The sequence below is a fragment of the Cupressus sempervirens genome, chromosome 10 (genome assembly GCF_028749045.1).
Source record: "Cupressus sempervirens isolate cs-2001-9-10 chromosome 10, ASM2874904v1, whole genome shotgun sequence".
In the NCBI taxonomy this organism is placed as follows: Eukaryota; Viridiplantae; Streptophyta; class Pinopsida; order Cupressales; family Cupressaceae; genus Cupressus; species Cupressus sempervirens.
Window position 1 is genome coordinate 59,393,333 of NC_143127.1, and position 18,868 is coordinate 59,412,200.

The following is an 18,868-nucleotide window of genomic DNA, read 5'->3' on the forward strand; positions in this document are numbered from 1 at the left end:
TTCATTTTACTAAACTCAGAGTCAAAACTATTGTCTGACTTAGCAGAAGTTGTTACCTTTTATTTGAAAAAAGTAGCTTTCAAAGGTTCATACCCTGGATATGTTAAAGTTGGGTTTTGCAGAGCGGGTGCCTATTGTAATGGAACTAGACTCATTGGTATGAATTGGCTAGGCATTGCCAACATTTTGACAATATATGTTTGCATTATAGTAATAGCTTGAGCTGGAAGCATCAATTCTCCTCCATTAGGATTGGCTTGCTTGGTGAAGGTAATCGCTTATGTGAAGACTTTGTCTAATGTGATGATATCCATTGCTAGAAGTCTTCTTAGAAAAATAGCAATAAGATGGTCCATAGTGTTCAAATAAATCTGAATCATAGCTTCAACTGGTATAGTGCATGGTGTTTCCAACTTGCAGTATGCCATATCAAAGCAATGGTTGAAGCATGACACTGTCTTAGCTGGATCCTTTTTTATTGATATGAATTGTTGATGTATCACAGTTGGATTGATGAAAATTTTGAATTGTTCCAAAAACAATTTTTTGTAAGTAGCCCAGTCTCCAATACGTCTAGGTGGTAATCAACATACCAATTAAAGGAAACTTCCCCCAAAGAGTAGGGGAATAAGTGAAGAACCACATTCTCATTAGAAATCTATTTTCAATTGCAAATTTCCTTGAATACCTTAACGTGATTTTTAGCAATTTGTGCCTCTCCATAGATAAACCTTGGGCAAAACTTCTTAGGATTCTTAGGAAGATCATTGAGTACACTTGTCAAGTTGATTGGTGAGTATACGACATTTGCGAAAAAAATCCATTGGAGGATTTAGTGGACCTAGGGGTGGTTGTTGTGGAAGTGGAACTATTGGGATATTTTGTGGTCCACTAGGTGGTTGTTGTGGAGGTGGAGTTGAAAAAGATGATGAAATTTTAAATGGAAGTGGTAGAATTTGATGGATTCCTTTCTCACTATAAGGTTTGCAAAAATAGCTAAGCTTAAGGAACTCATGTGCACTTGGTGAAGATCTTAAAAATTGCTGAAATGGGGATCCTGGATCAAAATCCTCTAGTTTGCATCAACTCTGAAAAAAGTGCACCTCTATAGAAGTACACTTTCTTACAAATAGAGTGCACCTCATAATTTAGTGCACTTGGTGCACTTGTGCACCTACCGCACCTGTGCAGCAACATACCTCAAAATCTCAGAAACTTAGAAATTTTTTTGAACTTGTAAAAACAATGCAAAATTTTGAAGTTTGTAGATTTTTTTCTTCTATTATGAAAGTTAAGGGCCCTCCTAGCACCACTTATGTTGAGCTGTCATTTTGCACAATGTTTAACAGCAAGAATCCTTTCAAACTCCTCTCTTGAAAAGCTAATCTGACGATCAACTCCAAGGTTCTAGGTGATCTTGTGACCTATTGGAACTTGTCCAGTTGAAGATAAATGTGAATGTTCATGAGGAGGCCCTCATTGGTTTTGATAACTTTGAATAAGATGTAGAATCTATTTTCTACTTCAAAAGAGTACACATACAAAAAAAACTATATTTTCTATTTTTCTATTTTTTTCATGAATGCAATCTAACAATGCAACTAATATGAATTCCTAATTTAAAAAAGGGGTTAGTAAAGTAAATAACAAAGATAGGGTGACAAGAAGTTTAAGAAAATAACATGAAACGTAAATCCTAGCGGACACAAACTACGAAAAAAACACATTTGTGAGTGAAGCCTTTGAAAAGATTGGTAGGTAATCAATAAAAGTAGGAGTAGTGCTTCCTTAATTCCACTAATGCAATCATCAATGGGGAATTTAGTAACCATAATATGTTTCACTTTTCATCAGATTGCAAGGCCATGGAAAGTGTGCTCATGCGAGACAAAAAGATATGAAGGAACAAAATGGGTGATCTCTTCTCGAACTAGATACGTCAATAGAATTTGTAAACACATAGCAAACACTAGAATTAAAAGATCGCACAACTAGAAATAACACAATAAACTTTTGGCTCAATTACATTCTATGACCATACATCCACAAAATATAACACACTTAGGCAAGAATTACTACACTCCAAATGCATTTATTATTGCAAAATAGCAGCGGCCTTGATTACATATTACAATCCTATATTTATAAGAAATCTTCTCCTCAATTTGTGATGAGAATGAGAGATATTTTTATGCAATCATATGCTTTTAAACTAATAAAACAAATCTAATTATGTACAAATTATCTATCTAACTAGTGCTAAGAAAGGACTCCATCCATTTTATATCATTAATTGGATGCATGAGCCTTTAAATAACTTAAAACAAAGAAAGCATGATAAAAAAAGAAGAAGATAGCCTTTAGTTGATGTAGGAGTATATGGACATGGCAAAAATAGAAGCTCCATCTTCACTAAGAGTTCATAGGAGTTAACCTGCTATAAAAATGCATTTATGATGCATGGAAAGCTCTAATTTTGGAACTAGGTGTTGGCGCACCTCTGACTTCTTCAAAATATTCCAAGACACTATTTCAAAAAGTGCACCAATGCAGTAGCACACCTGGCACAATAGCGAACCTCAAAGGCAAAAAAAAATGCAAAATTTCGCTGAGTGTCAAAATTGAAATTCTAGAATTTGGGTTTTGTTCTCCTTTATACTAGAACTATGCTTGGATATTTTCCCTTTAATTTCTCTATTATCTCAATGACCTAAGCTGCATTTGGAAAATCTAAGGCGTTATATTTATCCTTTACTTTCTATCTGTAGTTATCCACTTTTATAGAGGTTTCTGCAAAATCCTTGAGTTTTGTATCAAGCTCTAATAAAGCTTCTTCCATTCTGAATGTCTGTCGAATTTCCTCATCATTAGAAACTTCATCAAAGGTTTTCTAAAATTTCTCAACTAGTACCTCTACTGGTATTATCTTTTCTGCTGCATCATCCTCAAAAATATCTAGGCATGCATCACTATAATGTCTTTTAGCTTCCAAAATTCACTCTTGGGCTTGGTCCTTGAGCCGTGAATCTCCACGTGTAATGTTTCCATTACTTTACTACTATCTGAAATCTTCTCTATCCAATCATCTATCTTATATAATTCCTTAGCCATATATAAATCCATTAGCATTTGGTACCTTTAGCCTTTTATTGCCTGTAATGCCTACAAGTCTTTCCCCCAGGTATGCACTTCATCCATTAAACCAAAATCTTGATTCAAAATTGCCATTAACTTGTCTACATTTTCCTACATAACATGTAATAATTTAAGATTCCTTTGAATAATCGACATGCCTTTCTCCTCAAAACTTTCTTACCGTTGCTAACAAGCTCTCAAAAATGGGTCCAACTACACCGCACCCCTATCCCTTCTTTTAATTGTTGCATTTTAAGTTTCCTTGGGGTTAGTGGGATCCAAGGGGCCAACAACCTCACTCAAATATCCCTTTAGTATTTCATTTTTTTACTAAATTTTTATTAATTTTTCCCCACCCTACTCTAAGCTCCTGAACACCTCCTTCATCCCTGGTGTTACCATCAGCTTCGTAGATTCCAAGGTTGGCTTCCCAAGTATAACTTCCTGGATCTGATAATCCCTTGGATTTAATTCTTCAATATTTGATTTTGGAGGAGGGATAGCTACATGATAAAAAAGGTCCTAATTCTGATCACTCATGACAAAGGCTAGTGCTCGTGCATCCTTTGGAGGTGGATCAGGTTTCCTTGGAACTTCTATTAATTCCATTCTATCCTCCTCCTTATTAGTGAATTGTTGCTTCTTATTTGTTATTACGTCTTTTCTAATCCACCTTTAGATATTTTGTATTTGGGATTTACCTTTAGAGGATGAAGGAGTTTTCTTAGCTATACTCTTCCCCTTATCACTCCTTTCTAGAGTCTTCTCCCTCTGTGAGATATCAGCACCTGGAGTCTTTGTATCTATGGAGCCAATAGTTCTCACCTTCGTGTCTTGGGAAGTTTGATGTGGTTGTTCACTTACCTATCCTTCTTCCAACACTTCATTGATGGATACTTGTTGTGGCCTTCTTCATGCTTCATTTGGACATGTTTGGCTTCTAAACTTGGAGGAAGAGGGGTAGTTGATCCCTTGTCTATACAAAATGTGACTTGTATTTGGGATGATGGAACCTCCTCAAGTCCTTGTGATTCGGGGGGCATCTGACTCCAATCCTCCTATTGAGGTTGATTAGTTGGAGTGTCTCTTATCTCATCCCCAACCAACTCGGTACACACGGGCATAAAGTCAAAATCTAACATCTAAAAGACATCAGTGTCTGTCACATCATGCTCGTCTATCCATTGTTATGTTTCATCTTTTGATGTAGTGGTTTGTATGGGTTCATCAAGGATAGATGGTAGTGTGATCATGGAACTTCTTCTCTATTCCTCCGCTGTGGCTCTGGCAAGTTGAGTTCTCTTTTTCAAAGGTAGATTGTCCTCTTCCTCTTCATCACCCTCTTCTTCTGCCTCTTATGGAATGAGTTTAGGGATTGATGGAAAAGGAATCACTTTCTTGATCACTTTTTATCTCCTCTTTACCAGAGTCTTAATCTTCCTTATTTTAGGTGTGGAGGGGGAGGCTTTCTCTATTTTTCAAGGTAGGGAAACCTCTTATTCTTCAATTTTTGTTTCCTCTTCGCTTGGGGCAACTAGCAATACTTGGGGATTAGCTTTGGTTTGTGTGGCCTCTACATTCTCCGGCCCTTGTATGTTTTCCTCTCCTTTCTGTGGAGGTGTTGAAACTTCTTCTTCTTTTGGTTTGGCTTGTTAAGGAGAATTATTCTTCCTCTTGACCTTACTTTTACCCTTTTGAGCTTGATAATAACAAATTGGCCTATCAAGTTGGTGCACCATTTCTGGCATCATTGGTGACTGAGTTGTAAATATAGGCAATATGACCTTTGCTCCTCTACCTCTAGCTAGATGGGCTTGCACATGGAAGATCATTGTCTCTAGAATTAGATCAAGTTTGAATGGTTTCTTGATCCAATCCTGCATCAATTTGATGATGTGCCTAGCCCTATGGTTGATGTCCGAGTTTTCTTCTCTATCTATCTCGACATTCATAATAGGTCATTCATCAATCTTATCTTTATTGAATAATGGATCTAGCAACTCCTCTATGTCATGTTGCGCTATATTCAATGGAAACTTTATTTTCAAGGCCTTCTCTACCAAATACAAAGTCATCCTACAATAATCCCTTATGTGGACATCATAGTCATTTGTTGATTTCATCTAGTGATCTTCAATGGCTTCTTCATATTGAAATGTTTTTCCCACTAAGTATTGCACTCTCCCAATATTATCAAAATATGGCTAAGGAGAATTATACTCTTCCAATGGATATTGATCCCATTCAGATTCAAATAAAGGGATATCTTTCCTTCAATCTACCTAAAAAGGTCCTATAGTCATAGGCTAGGTCCAACATATTTTATGTTGCTTTCTAACTCTGTAATATGTGGACAAGATTTGTCCAAAAATCTCCAAGAGGATAAGTCTATCACTGGGATACCTAGCGAGCTTCTTAGGGTTGATAGTTGTTCATGCTACCCTTAAATATGTGAATGTATAGAACTGGATGTAATAAGCTCTAACTAGTAATATTTGTGTAGTTGCCTCTTGTGATATTCTCTTCACGTAATCCCCTTCTATGAACTGGATTATTGCAAAGATGAAAACATCATTTACAATTCTATATTCTTTGCTTTTCTTTGAAAGCCTCTTCTTCAATAGCTAAGGATATATAATATATAGCCATGTGTTTGCATCCAACATGCTTACCCTCTTGTAGAGCCCTAGATAATTTGTTGCTCTTGCAAGTAGCAGGTATACCAAATATGAAGTCATATAAAATTTCATGTTCTTTTCCATCACCAGATGCTCACCCAAATTCTAACTGAGAGTAGAAGCCCAATCCATTGGCACCTCTGCTTTCTTTATTGTCTCAATAAAGTGCACCATAAAAATATTCAAGTGTCTAGCTACCAAAAAACCCATAACTCTACTCAAGAGTATGATTGAGTATCTAATATCTTCCTTTATGTACCCTCTTTTCATATCTACTTTGCCCATTTTCTTTCCCAGAGGAGTCTTCTCTATAAGGTATGAAGATTGGATGATCTCAAAAGCATTATCAACATGTTCTCGATACCATCTCTTTGCTTGCTCATAGGTTAGTCTAATAAATTAATCTACCCTTAGGAGATGGAACACTTTTTCAATGTTCTTGGGTCAAAGATCAAGAATGAACTCTCTCATTATGCTCTTGACTACCCTCTCTTCAGGAACAAAATGTTCTTCAAGTGTTATGATTAGTTCAAAGGACTGCACTGACATTGGGTGTGATGTTGCATTGACAAGCCCTGATCAGATCAATGTGGATATCATTTGGAATCTCTTAGTTGGTTTGTTGCATAGCTTTAAGAACTCTCCCAAATTTGTGTGACCCAAATCTTTGTCTCTAATCTCTGAGTAGTCATCTTGAAACCTTGATTTTGTAGGAATACTTGAAACTTGAATACTACTAGTTTCAATGATATTTTCTCGCCAAGGGAGGATGATGAAGATACCATTGAATCTACACAAAAAAGCATGTCCATTAGCCTAGAATTGAAGAAAAACATATTAATGACACCTAGATTATGACGAAAAAATCCCTAAAATACCAAATGCTCAAAGAAAAATGAAAGAACCTAATTTAACACCTCAAATGCAAGGAAAAACATGGTACACCTGGTGCACCTGACAAGTGCGCCCAATGTGCCTTTTTAACAAGAAAATTCTATTATGTGTTGCACATCAGTGCACCTCATGGTGCACTAATGTGCAACCCATTTTGGGTGTTAGAACTTTAAAGAATTCAAGGTGCACATCAGCGCACCTAGTTAGGTGCACTAATGCACACCTTGAATTAGGTATTCATTTGTTTGTTTTAAAAATTTTAAGTTTTTAGAAGAATTTTTTTTTTTTTTAAAGGCACCAAGGTATGCATCAGTGCACCTTTGGTAAATTTTTTAACTTTTTTGATGTTTTTAGTGTAGGTGGAGGGTGGAGGAGCTAGACCTCATGGGTGCGCAGCTGTGTTTGAAAAGCTCTAAGTTTGGAATTATACAAATGAATACTATGGAGAAGGGAGGGAGAGGGGAGGCCTTATATAGATCCCACCTTCCTTTGTGTTGCATAGGTGCGTAGCTATGCAGCTACACTATTGTGCATCACAAATGCCTTTCTTTCTTTTTAAAAAGATTTGGCACACTAGTGCACCTATTATTTGCAAAAATGGCCTATATCTTCCCAAAAATCTAATTTTCAACAACAAGGTTTTTGAATTGGGATTAGATGTGAACTAAAACACCAGTCAAGACCTCAAAAGGACTCAGATCTTAGACTAGGATTCTGAAAAGCCAAAAAATAAAGTAGGGGGTCCCCTTTTATGATCAAAATGAGGCATAAGTTGTAGAACCAAAACACAAACCAAGAAAGCATGAGAAACAACAGAAGAATCCCCCTAGTGCAGATAAGGGTGAGGTGATAAGAAACTGGGAAAGTGGGCCAAAGGAACTACATGTCAAGGAACCACAATCAAGATGTGCAAAAGAGTACATATGTGTGTACTGAGGTGATCAATCTCAGACACGTCATGAGGCTAATTTCATGGAAGGGACACTCACTGGACAAAGAATGATGTCAAACAAAGGAAACACATCAACCCCCTATGGCACTTTATCAAAGTACTGCATGTACAATAAGGCACAAGATATGGTGAATCCTAAGAATACAATAATCTACATGAGTGTCCTCACATGACACTACTCAAATCAAATGGAAAAATAAGACAAAACTATTGAAACAAAATACAGATGTAGTATGATATTTTATCTCAGCATGTTCGCAAGAATGCATACAAATGATGTCTAAATAGATCAAAAGAGGCATAAGACTAATACAATATATAGTACAAGTCATGAAGAATCATCTAAAGCAATGGAATTGATCCTTGGACCTGAAACAGCCAAAATATCCACCAGAATGCAAAAGACTAAATAGAATGTGCCTAGAGAAGAATCTGGAAAAATAACCAACATCACTAGAAAAAGATTGAAAAGAGCTTTCCAATGATATGAAGAATTCCCAAATCGAAGTCTGTATGCCTGAGATACAAACAAAAATGTGAAAGTAGGTCCAAATAGAGCTTGCAGAGGTGAGACAAGTGTTAGTGCAATGCTAACATGGCACTAACGTCAACAAGTGATGAGCCCAAGTTTGATGGTCAAACAATTGTTGAGGTAAAAAAAAGCCTAAAAAAATGACCCCTACTGGAAAAAGAAACTCACCAAATTTATAAATTTAACAAAGGTAATCCCACAATTCAATTATCACTCGCTACCAACCCAAATCTAAGATGAGTCTTCTACAATCTGATCATCCTAGTCTAAAGGTGGGATGACCATCTGAATAAGGAGCAAGTGCAAATGGCCCATGCACACATAAATCTATGCACACCCAAGCCAAAAAACTATGGGTTAGAAGGGGTGGGCAGATCCCAAAGCCCATGCTTTCTCCAAAAAATAACATGTCATCATCTCCCATTCACCAGAACAGAGTTTGAAGCCTGTCAAAAAAAGGACAGATGAGGATCTCCAAAAACACCACTTATCATTGTTAATGGCATGCACTTTTTAACAAAAAAAATTACAATTAAAATCTTTGATAAATAAAATCAAAAAAAATTGCCTCAATATTTCTGCCCAGGTCAAAATGGCTTGGGTTGGAAAAAAATTTGCCTCAAATTTCAAAAATGCCTAAACTAGACATATTTATTATAGAAATGGGGGTTTTTGAGTGCTCTAACCTCGATGGTGATGTCTGTTTGGGCTCACAATGCTTTGAAAAATAGGTCCCCCCAGATCCAATACAAAATAGTTCTAAAAACTGAAACCCTCAGAAAGAGAAAACTCAAATCTAAAAAATCGATGCCAAATATCTCAAGAATAGAATAGGGGCATGAAAATCTGGAGATTTGATACCATGGTGAAGTTGATGAAATATCAACCTTATAGCTCCCAACAATCACCTACATGAAAACACCTATCACAAAAAAAGAGAAGCAAAAGCTATGGAGGACGGAATTCCCAGATCCATAGATACAACATTCTTGATGTGCAAAAAAAGAGATTGCTATTATCAAAAAGTAAATTGGTTAATAATTACAAAGAGATAGCATCCTTATAAAGGAGATCAAACCTTAAAAAGGTCTAACCTAGGTTGCATCATAATAATTAATAAAAGAATTAATTATTAGATGCCTAAAGCTTATCTTAAGCAAACTATATTTAGTTAAAAAGTATCTAATTACTCTAAGAATAATGACATGCTCACTTTGTGGCTTGACAAGAGGTGCACTAACTACATTAGGATCACAATGTGCCCCCGGCCTCTCAAATGATGACCCCCTCCCTCTACATTGAGAATTTAGCATGTCAAAATATTTGGGGATCTCCCTAAGTTCCCCTAGCCTCTCAAATGGTGACCCCCTCCCTCTACCCTAAGAATCTAACATGTCAAAATAATTGGGGATCTCCTTGAAGACAAATTCACAATACAGTTTCTTTAAGAAATATTTTGGAACCTCGTGAATATTGCAGGGAGGGGCATCAAAGACCATCCACCATCTATCCCAAAAGTTATTTCTACTATCATAATGGATGCACCAATGGATGGGCAACCTTTTAGTTGTAGTTTTAGTAGTGTCTTGTTCTCTTGGCTTTTTAAACAATGCACATATGTTACATTTTGTTATGTCCTTTTTTTTACATCTTTATAGGATAATTTTTTTGCATAATATCTTCTTTGTTCTTCTCTCTTATCATGCCAAATATACAACTAACCACTAATAGAAGCTACATGGCTCATAATTGACTCAAGGGAGGATGTCAATTGTACTCTCATAGGATTAGTTTTCCCGCAAGCTTATAACCTACCAATGATTGCTTCTAATTCATTTTTCTTTATTTCTATTTCATTCATTATATTGTCTTGGGTGCTAGGAGGAGGTCTTTCAATCAGTGGAGGTTGCAAAGGTTCTTTCTCTTCCTCATTAAGGTTTTCATTTTGATCTTGTGGAGAGTTTTCATTTTGATTTTGTTAATCAGGTTGGGGATTTGGTGGTTGATTATTCACATTTCTTGATAAGAAACCAATTGCATTTTAAATAAATAAACAAACTTGAAGCAAAACTTTAAAATATATACAAAATAATGCTAAAACATACAAAATAATGTAAAAACAAGATTAGAAAACATACTTGATGAACCCGATCTTGATCTCCAATGACAAGGAGACATTTTGAGGAGATTGAGAAAAGATTTCAACTTCTACAAAATGTGTGTGCAGTATTGGGGGAAGAGAAGGCACCAACAAAAGAAATCCCAAAAAATGGAATGGGTCTTGGGTTTGTAGTTCATATATAAGTTTTTTTTAAAGCACATACACACTATAGTATGCTTGTGACCATTGAAAATTTTCAAAAAAAAAGATGTGTGTCATCTTTTTGGCACCACAACTTGGTCCATTTTCCCAAAGATCATCACTTTCATTAACTTTTACAAATATAAGTGATAATAATTTGGAATTCCTCACTTCATCATGATGTACATAGGGAATAGATCCATTAATGTCCTATAATCACACAAGCATTTTTGAACTCCCTCTAAAAATTAATCATCTAAGCTCCTCAACCAAGGTTATCTTTGATGAAGTGTTATACTCTTGAATCTGATATGATCAAGATCTTCACAAATCAATTGAATCGTATCCTCTAAAACGTCAATCTTCTTAGCTCCTTTACCTTTGAAGAAGTGTTAGACACCCTCTGAATATAATATCAATCCTCATTTTCCTATAAAAAGATTCTCAGAGGAAAAGATTAAGACACATAGCTCTTATAATACATATTGAAATTTTTTAATTTTTTTAAATATATTAATAAAATACTCAATAGTTATATAAGTTCATTTCTATAAAAATATATATTATTTATATATTCATCATTTATGAATCATATTTACTCCACAATCATCATATTCATATAATTTAATAGAATAAATAAAGTATACCTTTGATTTCGCTTTATTCTTGCTATATACTTGTGGTGGATCCTCTTGCATGCATGGCATTTGTACAATACTTACACTTTAGTGATCCTCCTCTATAACTTGGCAAGTCCTTCATTATTTTTAATATTTCCACTTCATTTCATATTGTCAGGATATCATTTTTTGGTCTTTTCTCATCAATCATAAAAATCATTGATTTTTCAATTATTTCTCATTAGTCATAAAAAAGTTCATTGATTGTATGTGAGAAACCTATTAGTATAGGTGCCTCACAATCTAAAATAATTATCAATATGTTATCAGTTTATAGATATGGGATCTCACATGATTTATAGATATGGAATATTGTGTGTCACAAATAGTGGATTTACATTCCTAACGCATAATAGAACTTCCAATCAACAATCTTTATGGAATATAATTGTCAATTATGATCTCGATTCTTAATTTTAAGTACCTCAATTGTTTTTGTTTCCTAGTGTCATTACCCTCATTAAGAGATCATTTTTTCTTTGTATAAACTAGCTTGGGCTTGTATATCACTAGGGTCAGTGGTTGTGCTCCTTAGTTAATCAGGTCCCATCATCAATTGTCTTAATACAATTGAAGTCATAGTCCCAAAGCCTTATAACAGTGGCTATGACTTTTTCTTAGACTACCTCAATCTCATTATGCGTTATTAAGCAACATCTTGATTTCATGAGCTCTGTCATGAATCCAACCTAATGTCATCCCAACAATAGAAAAGTGAAGCCATCATTCACCATGTGGTGAGAGGAAAAGAATGTGTAGATTCTCATCTTGTTCTAATGCAGTCAAATCCTTGTTACACACTGCACGTAGACCTGAATTATAGCCAACAAAAGGTCTACTCACATAGTAAAGGAACACAACAAAATTTATTTGAAGCCCAACATAGTGAGCAAACCCTTTTGCACATACTGCAGACTACCTCCCACACATATCTCATGGGAAAGACTAAGAGCATCCTTTCAAAACCGTCTTGTCATCCACATCATCTTTGTTGGCCTTGTACATCTCTTCTCTACCATGTAAAGTGGCTATATCTACCTTAGATAACATTAATATTTCATACTTGTCTGTGTATCTAAATAAGTAAATCGATAATATGGTTTCCAAATCAGTAGACATAAATCATGTTACCATAGCTTCTCAATATGATGGGAAATATTATAACCATATTATGATCTATGAAATATATTTTTGTCTTCCTTATCATGTTGGTGGGTCTACTTGTAATATTGACATGGTCACTCAACCGATATATTGTAGCATTATAACATAAGGGGATCGATTGAGTTCATGAATGACAACATCAACAAGCTTTGGCAATGAGATCTACTCCTTCCATTTTGATGAATAATATTTTCACTAACTTTATAATTACTATACAGTCACATATTTTTTTATATGTGTTGAATCTTGTGACATTATAAACTCTTATGTTACCCTTCCCATATTATTTGCACTTCTACATTTGCAACCTAGATCTAATATCATGGTAAGTTTCAAAGGATTGTTGCAAATTGATGTAGGAGCATCTTGGGTTTTCTCAATGACTACTTTAGAGTTCATGGGAGGAGGCTTGGTGGTTTCTTTGGAGGGTTCTTGGACTAGTACTTGGATGGAGTGGTACTTGATTATTTTTGGGTTTAGTGTTGGCCAAGTAGCTCAATCTTTGAAGGGAGCTCAGCATACACTATGGAGCTCAGCATGGTCTATTGTGCTTGGCATGTATTGATTTCTCATAAAATGCTTGTGGGAGCTCGGCGATGCTTGGGAGTTTGTTGTCACTTGGTAGTGTGTTGGTGTTGACTAGAGTTCTTGGTGCATTTAATGCATGTAGCATGTGATCATGATGTGGATCGATCTGGGATTTTTTGTGGACCTATTTTTGCTCGTGGTAATCTCTATTGTGTGCATTTAATCATGGTTGTAAACTTGGGGCTTTTCCTAAGTACTTTGTCTGGTTATTGCACGTTAACTATAGGTTAATGCAAGAGTTAACATTTTGTATTTAATGTCTGTTGCGAGCTGACTTGTGGCTTAAATATGCATTTAATGCAAGGAGTTTTATTTAATTTGTAATTTTTAGGTTGAGTTGTGGCTTAATTGGGTATAAGTAAGGGGTCTTGTGGATAGAGCGTCGAATGTAAGGCAGTTTATAGTAGGATTGTGGTAGAGTTGCACATTTGTGAGAAGAGCTAGTGGTTGCAGTTTAGAAACAAGGAGGTTGCTTGGTGGCTTTCAAGCACAAGTTGAGATCTTGGAGGTTTCTACCAAAATTTTTTTATGTTATAGATTTTGACTAGCTAGGGTTTGGATTGGATCCTGAGGGATCTTGAGGGATCTTGAGGGATCTTTATCACTCTTTTCATTTTCCCCTCCATTCCATTTCGAGAGAACATCTGTGTTCTCCTAACCCGCATGTCCTCTTGAGGGGGCATACCTTTCCACCTTCGTCATCCTTCCTCATCCTTCCATGACTGGGGCATCATGCTACTAGTCCTATCCTCCCAGCCACTATATTTTATTCTTCTTTGATATAACATTACTAATGCTATATCAAAGAGGGGCAAAATGTAGACACCTAAAATTGTCCAAATACCCTTTTCATGACCAATTAAATAAATATTTATTATTTATTTAATTCCCCTACCTTTAATTAAATAAATTTTACATTTATTTAATTATGTTCACCCTTTCTTGATTTAAATAAACTAAGGTTTATTTAAAATCCTAACCTATTCCCCTTGCATGCTAACCCATTCACTTTAATTAAGTACTTTTTTTACTTAATTAATCCTTTCCCAATCCCACTTGGAATTAAATATTAAATTTAATTCTATTTGAGCACATGGCTCCTAACTTTAACTCTCACCTAACCTCACTTTCCTAACCTAACCCAGCCTTCTAACTCAGGTCAATCCACTTATCCACTAATTAATCCTAGTTTCCCATCTAATCACATCCCTAATCATTTGCACAATCCTAATCAAAGGATTAGCAAAGCCTAGTCACATGTGACATGTGACTCTTACACACTTGTCCCCCTTCACATGTGAACCAAATGTGTCTCACACATGTGAACCAAATGTGTCTCACACATGTGTGAGGAAACATGATCTTCCATACCTCTTACACATGTCATTGACCCATCACTTTCAAAGGTGTCTCACACATGTGTGAGAAACCTTAAGCCTCCAACCCTCTTACACCTATCATTGACCTATCACATCAAAGGTTGCTCACACATGTGTGAGCATCTTCCCCCCTTGGAATGGTCAAAACTCTAATCCACATGGAGTCTACTTGGCCTCCACCTCATGAACACCCCATTGATCCTAAGAGATCCTAGCCATTCATCTTGCATTCAATCTCAACCGTCCATTGCATCCATTTTCCTATAAAAGGAGAACCCTCTCCTCATTTCCATGAAGCACCATCTACCTTATTGTTATGCTATAGGAATTGTGAGCAACCACATCCCATAAGCAAGGAAATCATCAACCACTTGGTGATTTTTGAGGTTTGCATGGTGCTATTTTGATTTCATGTTATGCTTATTTACATGTTTATCTTTCATATTTTGAGGTTTGCATGATCATGTAAGAATAGATGTTAGTTTCTTAATGTTTATTCTCTTATTACATTTTTATGCAATACATTTTGGCACGCCCGGTGGTACCCACTTCATGGGTTCAAACTAACTATCTAATGTATTTTTGAGTGTTTTGTGAGTTTTCAAGCTTGTAGGTTGAAGGCTTGCATTTGGAGATCAAGTTTCATGAGGAGCCTCTAATTGAGCCAAGAAGCCCATCATCACGTTTGGAGGACATAAGGAAAGTTTTTTGACATAAAACACTTTCTATTTTGCTTATTGCTCTATTTTCAAATTGTTGAGGTAGATACAGGTTGAATATACTCTTTGTTAATGAAAAAATAGAACTATATATATATATATATATATATATATATATATATATATATATATATATATATATATATATATATATATATATATATACTCCTTCCTTGTTAATAAATAACTAGGTTTAAAATGCAAAAAAGAAAAAAACAGGTTGCTTTATTTTATTAATACTTTGCTCTTTATATATATATAGATTTTTATTTTTATTTTTGTAAAGAAAAAAAAATGGGGTTAGTTTAAATTTAAAATCAAAAATCAAAAAAGAAATAATAATAAATAATAAAAATTTGGGGGGGGGGGGGGGGGGGACATGCTAGTCTTTGTTTAGTTTAAATAAATCAAAAATAAAAAAATAAAAATAAAAAATAAAAAACAAAAACAAAAAAAAAAAAATTTAAATAGCGCAGGTTTAATTAGAAGTGGTTGCCGCCCCTCGCGAGCGACACAGTCGCCGCTGTGGCCCCTACATCTCCACCCGCCCATTCGCCGAACACTCTTCGCCTGCAACGCTCCGCCCTTCCCTATCTCCCTCGCGCCGCCACCGCCACTTCTACCAATGTGGCGCTTCCTCCCTGCCTTTGAACCCACCTCTCCCACACTCGGCCACGTCCAACCTCCCGCGGTTGCGACGGCTGCCACCTCCTCGAGCCTGCAATCTTTGCTGCCACCGCTATCGCCGCAGCCCTCATCCGTCGTCACTGAGTGCTACCTCCTCTTGAGGCCCTCTGCTTATTGTCATAGCTCCCCCACGTGGCCGCTGCTCAACACCTCCTCCCTGCCTTCAAACGCTTCCTCTGCCCTACACACTCCGCCTCCACCGCACCACTTCTCCTCTCGGTCAGCCTCCTTTCCTCCCTGTCATTGTTCACCTGCATTTTGAAGCTCTGCTCACAACCACAAACCCTCACTCTACCACTCTGCCTCCCACGGCCATAAAAGCCCTCCACTCTGCTAACCCTAAAACTTGCATTTTTCAAAAAGAATTTAAAAAAAACGCTATACTTTTTTTTAGATTCGATTTATAAAGTGTGTGTTCATTTTCCCTTTTTTGGAAAAATAGACTTTATCTTCAACGAGCATTTAGATTTTGTTTTTTATTTTAAAGCAAACAATGTAAAAATTAAAATTTAAAAAAACTTTTTTAAAAATTGTTATCTTTTTCCATTTTTAGAAAACAAAATTTATTTTCTTACTAACCAAGATAGATTTCTTTTTTTTTTCCAAAAAGTCAAAAAAACAAAAAAAAAATTGCTTCACTTTCTCCTAACCGTCAATTTTTTTCTTGCACCTCACTGATGTCAGCATTGCATCAACAGTCCACATGCCCTTCTAGGCCATAAGGAGCAACCTTTGGTTTTTTGCTCATAACTTGAGCATACGAACTCCATTTTCAAAAAACAAAATATCGTTGGAAAGCTGATTCCGAGCCTATCATGATGGTGCTATTTTTGCTAAATTTTGATGTTGTTTAGATCTCTATTTTTCTTGTCAAATTTTAAACTTTGTGCTAACACTTTCATTATAGGGTTGTTTCACATTTGTCCTACATTTTTGCTGCCCTAACTTGTGTTTCCAGGTTTTGCCTTAATTTGGTCTTGAAATTGAACTTGTATGCTTAAACACTCATCTTTGAATGCATGGTTAAACGCTCAAACAATCACACTTAATCTGAATGCATGGTTAATTGAGCACTTTTTCTTTGGAATGAATGATCACATTATCTTGCATGCTTAAGGATTAACGAACATTGCAATACAGATTTCATTTTGGTGCATAAAATGAACAACCTTTCCTTATCGAATTTTCTTATGTGGATGACGTTCGCTTTACTTATGTTGGCAAACTCTTGATTTTTTATGACATTGTCAAATTGGAAAGAACATTGTATGGTTTAATCATGTGTGTCTTCAACATAGATTAGAAAACCTAAAGTTTCATTGGGAAAGAACGCATGTCTTTTGAGCCCTGAGGCCACTTACGTATTCTCTCCCCTCGCACCTTCGGGTGATCTTGGGTGCATAAGAAATAAGTGGTCTTGTTTTTCATTTTTTTAGGAGGCCTACTTGGGGATTTCATCACCCCTTGGGATGAGCTCAACTCCAGTGTTCTAGCAGAGTATAAAAATCGAGAGGTGAATCAAAAGACACCTCTCTTGGAAGACAAATATTGTCACTCTTCGCTAAGCCCCAAAGAACTTTATACCTTTGGGAAGTGAAGGAGGAGATTTGGATTACCGTCTCCCTCGGCTGTGTGGCAGTATTTTCTTTCATCTACAGATTTGGGCCTCATGTACCTTGCGTATATCGAGGACACCCTCCAGTTGATCCTTGTACATCCTAGTTGAAACCTTATAGGTTTGTTGGTGTGTTTAACGTTCTTGAGTGTTTGAAACACACTTGCCTTGTACATATTTCCTTGTTTGATTTTTCATCTTAAACCTAAAAAAACCCAAAAACATCATAAAACATAAAAAATCATAAATAAAAAATCATAAAACATAAAAATCCAAAAAAATTTAAAAACAAAAATTCAAAAACAACAAAAACAAGTCTTGGTTTCGGTCTTCTTAGTCACATTGTCCACATCATTTCCACGTCACATCTTCTTTCCATCACATTCATCACCCTCATACATCTCTTGTCTTCATCATTCAAACCATTCCTTAAAGTCTTAATCATCTCTACTCATCCAAATCATTTCCTCGTCATTTAATCTAATTTAATAATCTTCATCCTAGCCATGCTTCATCATCATCTAGATCCAATTTCCTCTGCCAATCTCATAATGCATTCTTAATTCAATCCTCCACATCATCATCCTTCTAATCCAATCCCTTGTCAAATCTAGTAATTTCTAATCAATTTTTAATTCGATCCATCTACATATTCCTCCCTAATCAATCTTTCTAATCTCATTTCATTCAAGTTTTCTTCTAATTCAACTTTTCATCAAATCTTCTACTTTGGACATAGGAGCATCATCACAAACATTGGACTTTCATTTAAATCCAACATTCACTCGTTTGCAATATCATAGGGTTTTTATCACATCAAATAAAACCCTAGTCAATCTCAATATCAATATCCAATCAAATCAAAATCAAACCCTTATCCACATCAAATTCAATCAAATCAATATCAAGTCAAATCTAATTCGAATCAAGTCAAAGTCCAAAGATCCTAGTCCTAAGTTCATATCTCATCCTTCATCAAATCTTTCATCACTCTTCCTCTAACATCTATGGATCTGAATTTGCTTAATCAAATGGTTGACAATCTTCAAAGACAATATGGAGTTCTACCTCCTATTCAACCTACATATCAAATCCATCCTCAACACTTCATATCCAACTATCATCCATCTCATGTTCATTATTCTTCTACCTTTGACAAAGGAAATCCACCTCATTATCTTTCAACTCCATACAATTCCATTCCTAGCCCACACACTTCCTCAAACACAAATGCCCTTACCATGGAAATGGAACAATTAAAGAATTATCTCTTGGCAAGCCAGCAGAAAGAGGCCACCTTCCATGCCATGTGTCCTCTTCCCCCATGTTTCGAAGATCCTAGTCCTCATGTCCCATCCAACCCCAACCCTCCATGCAATTCCCTTCACAATACTAATCCTCCAAAATCCACATCATCACCACCTCGTAAGGGGTATTTCTCATCATTCTTGGCTAAGTGTAAAATACAAAATGAAGAGAGCCAATCACCCAAAGTCATACCCCCAATTCCGTCTCAAGACGTTCCTCCAAAGCATGACATTTT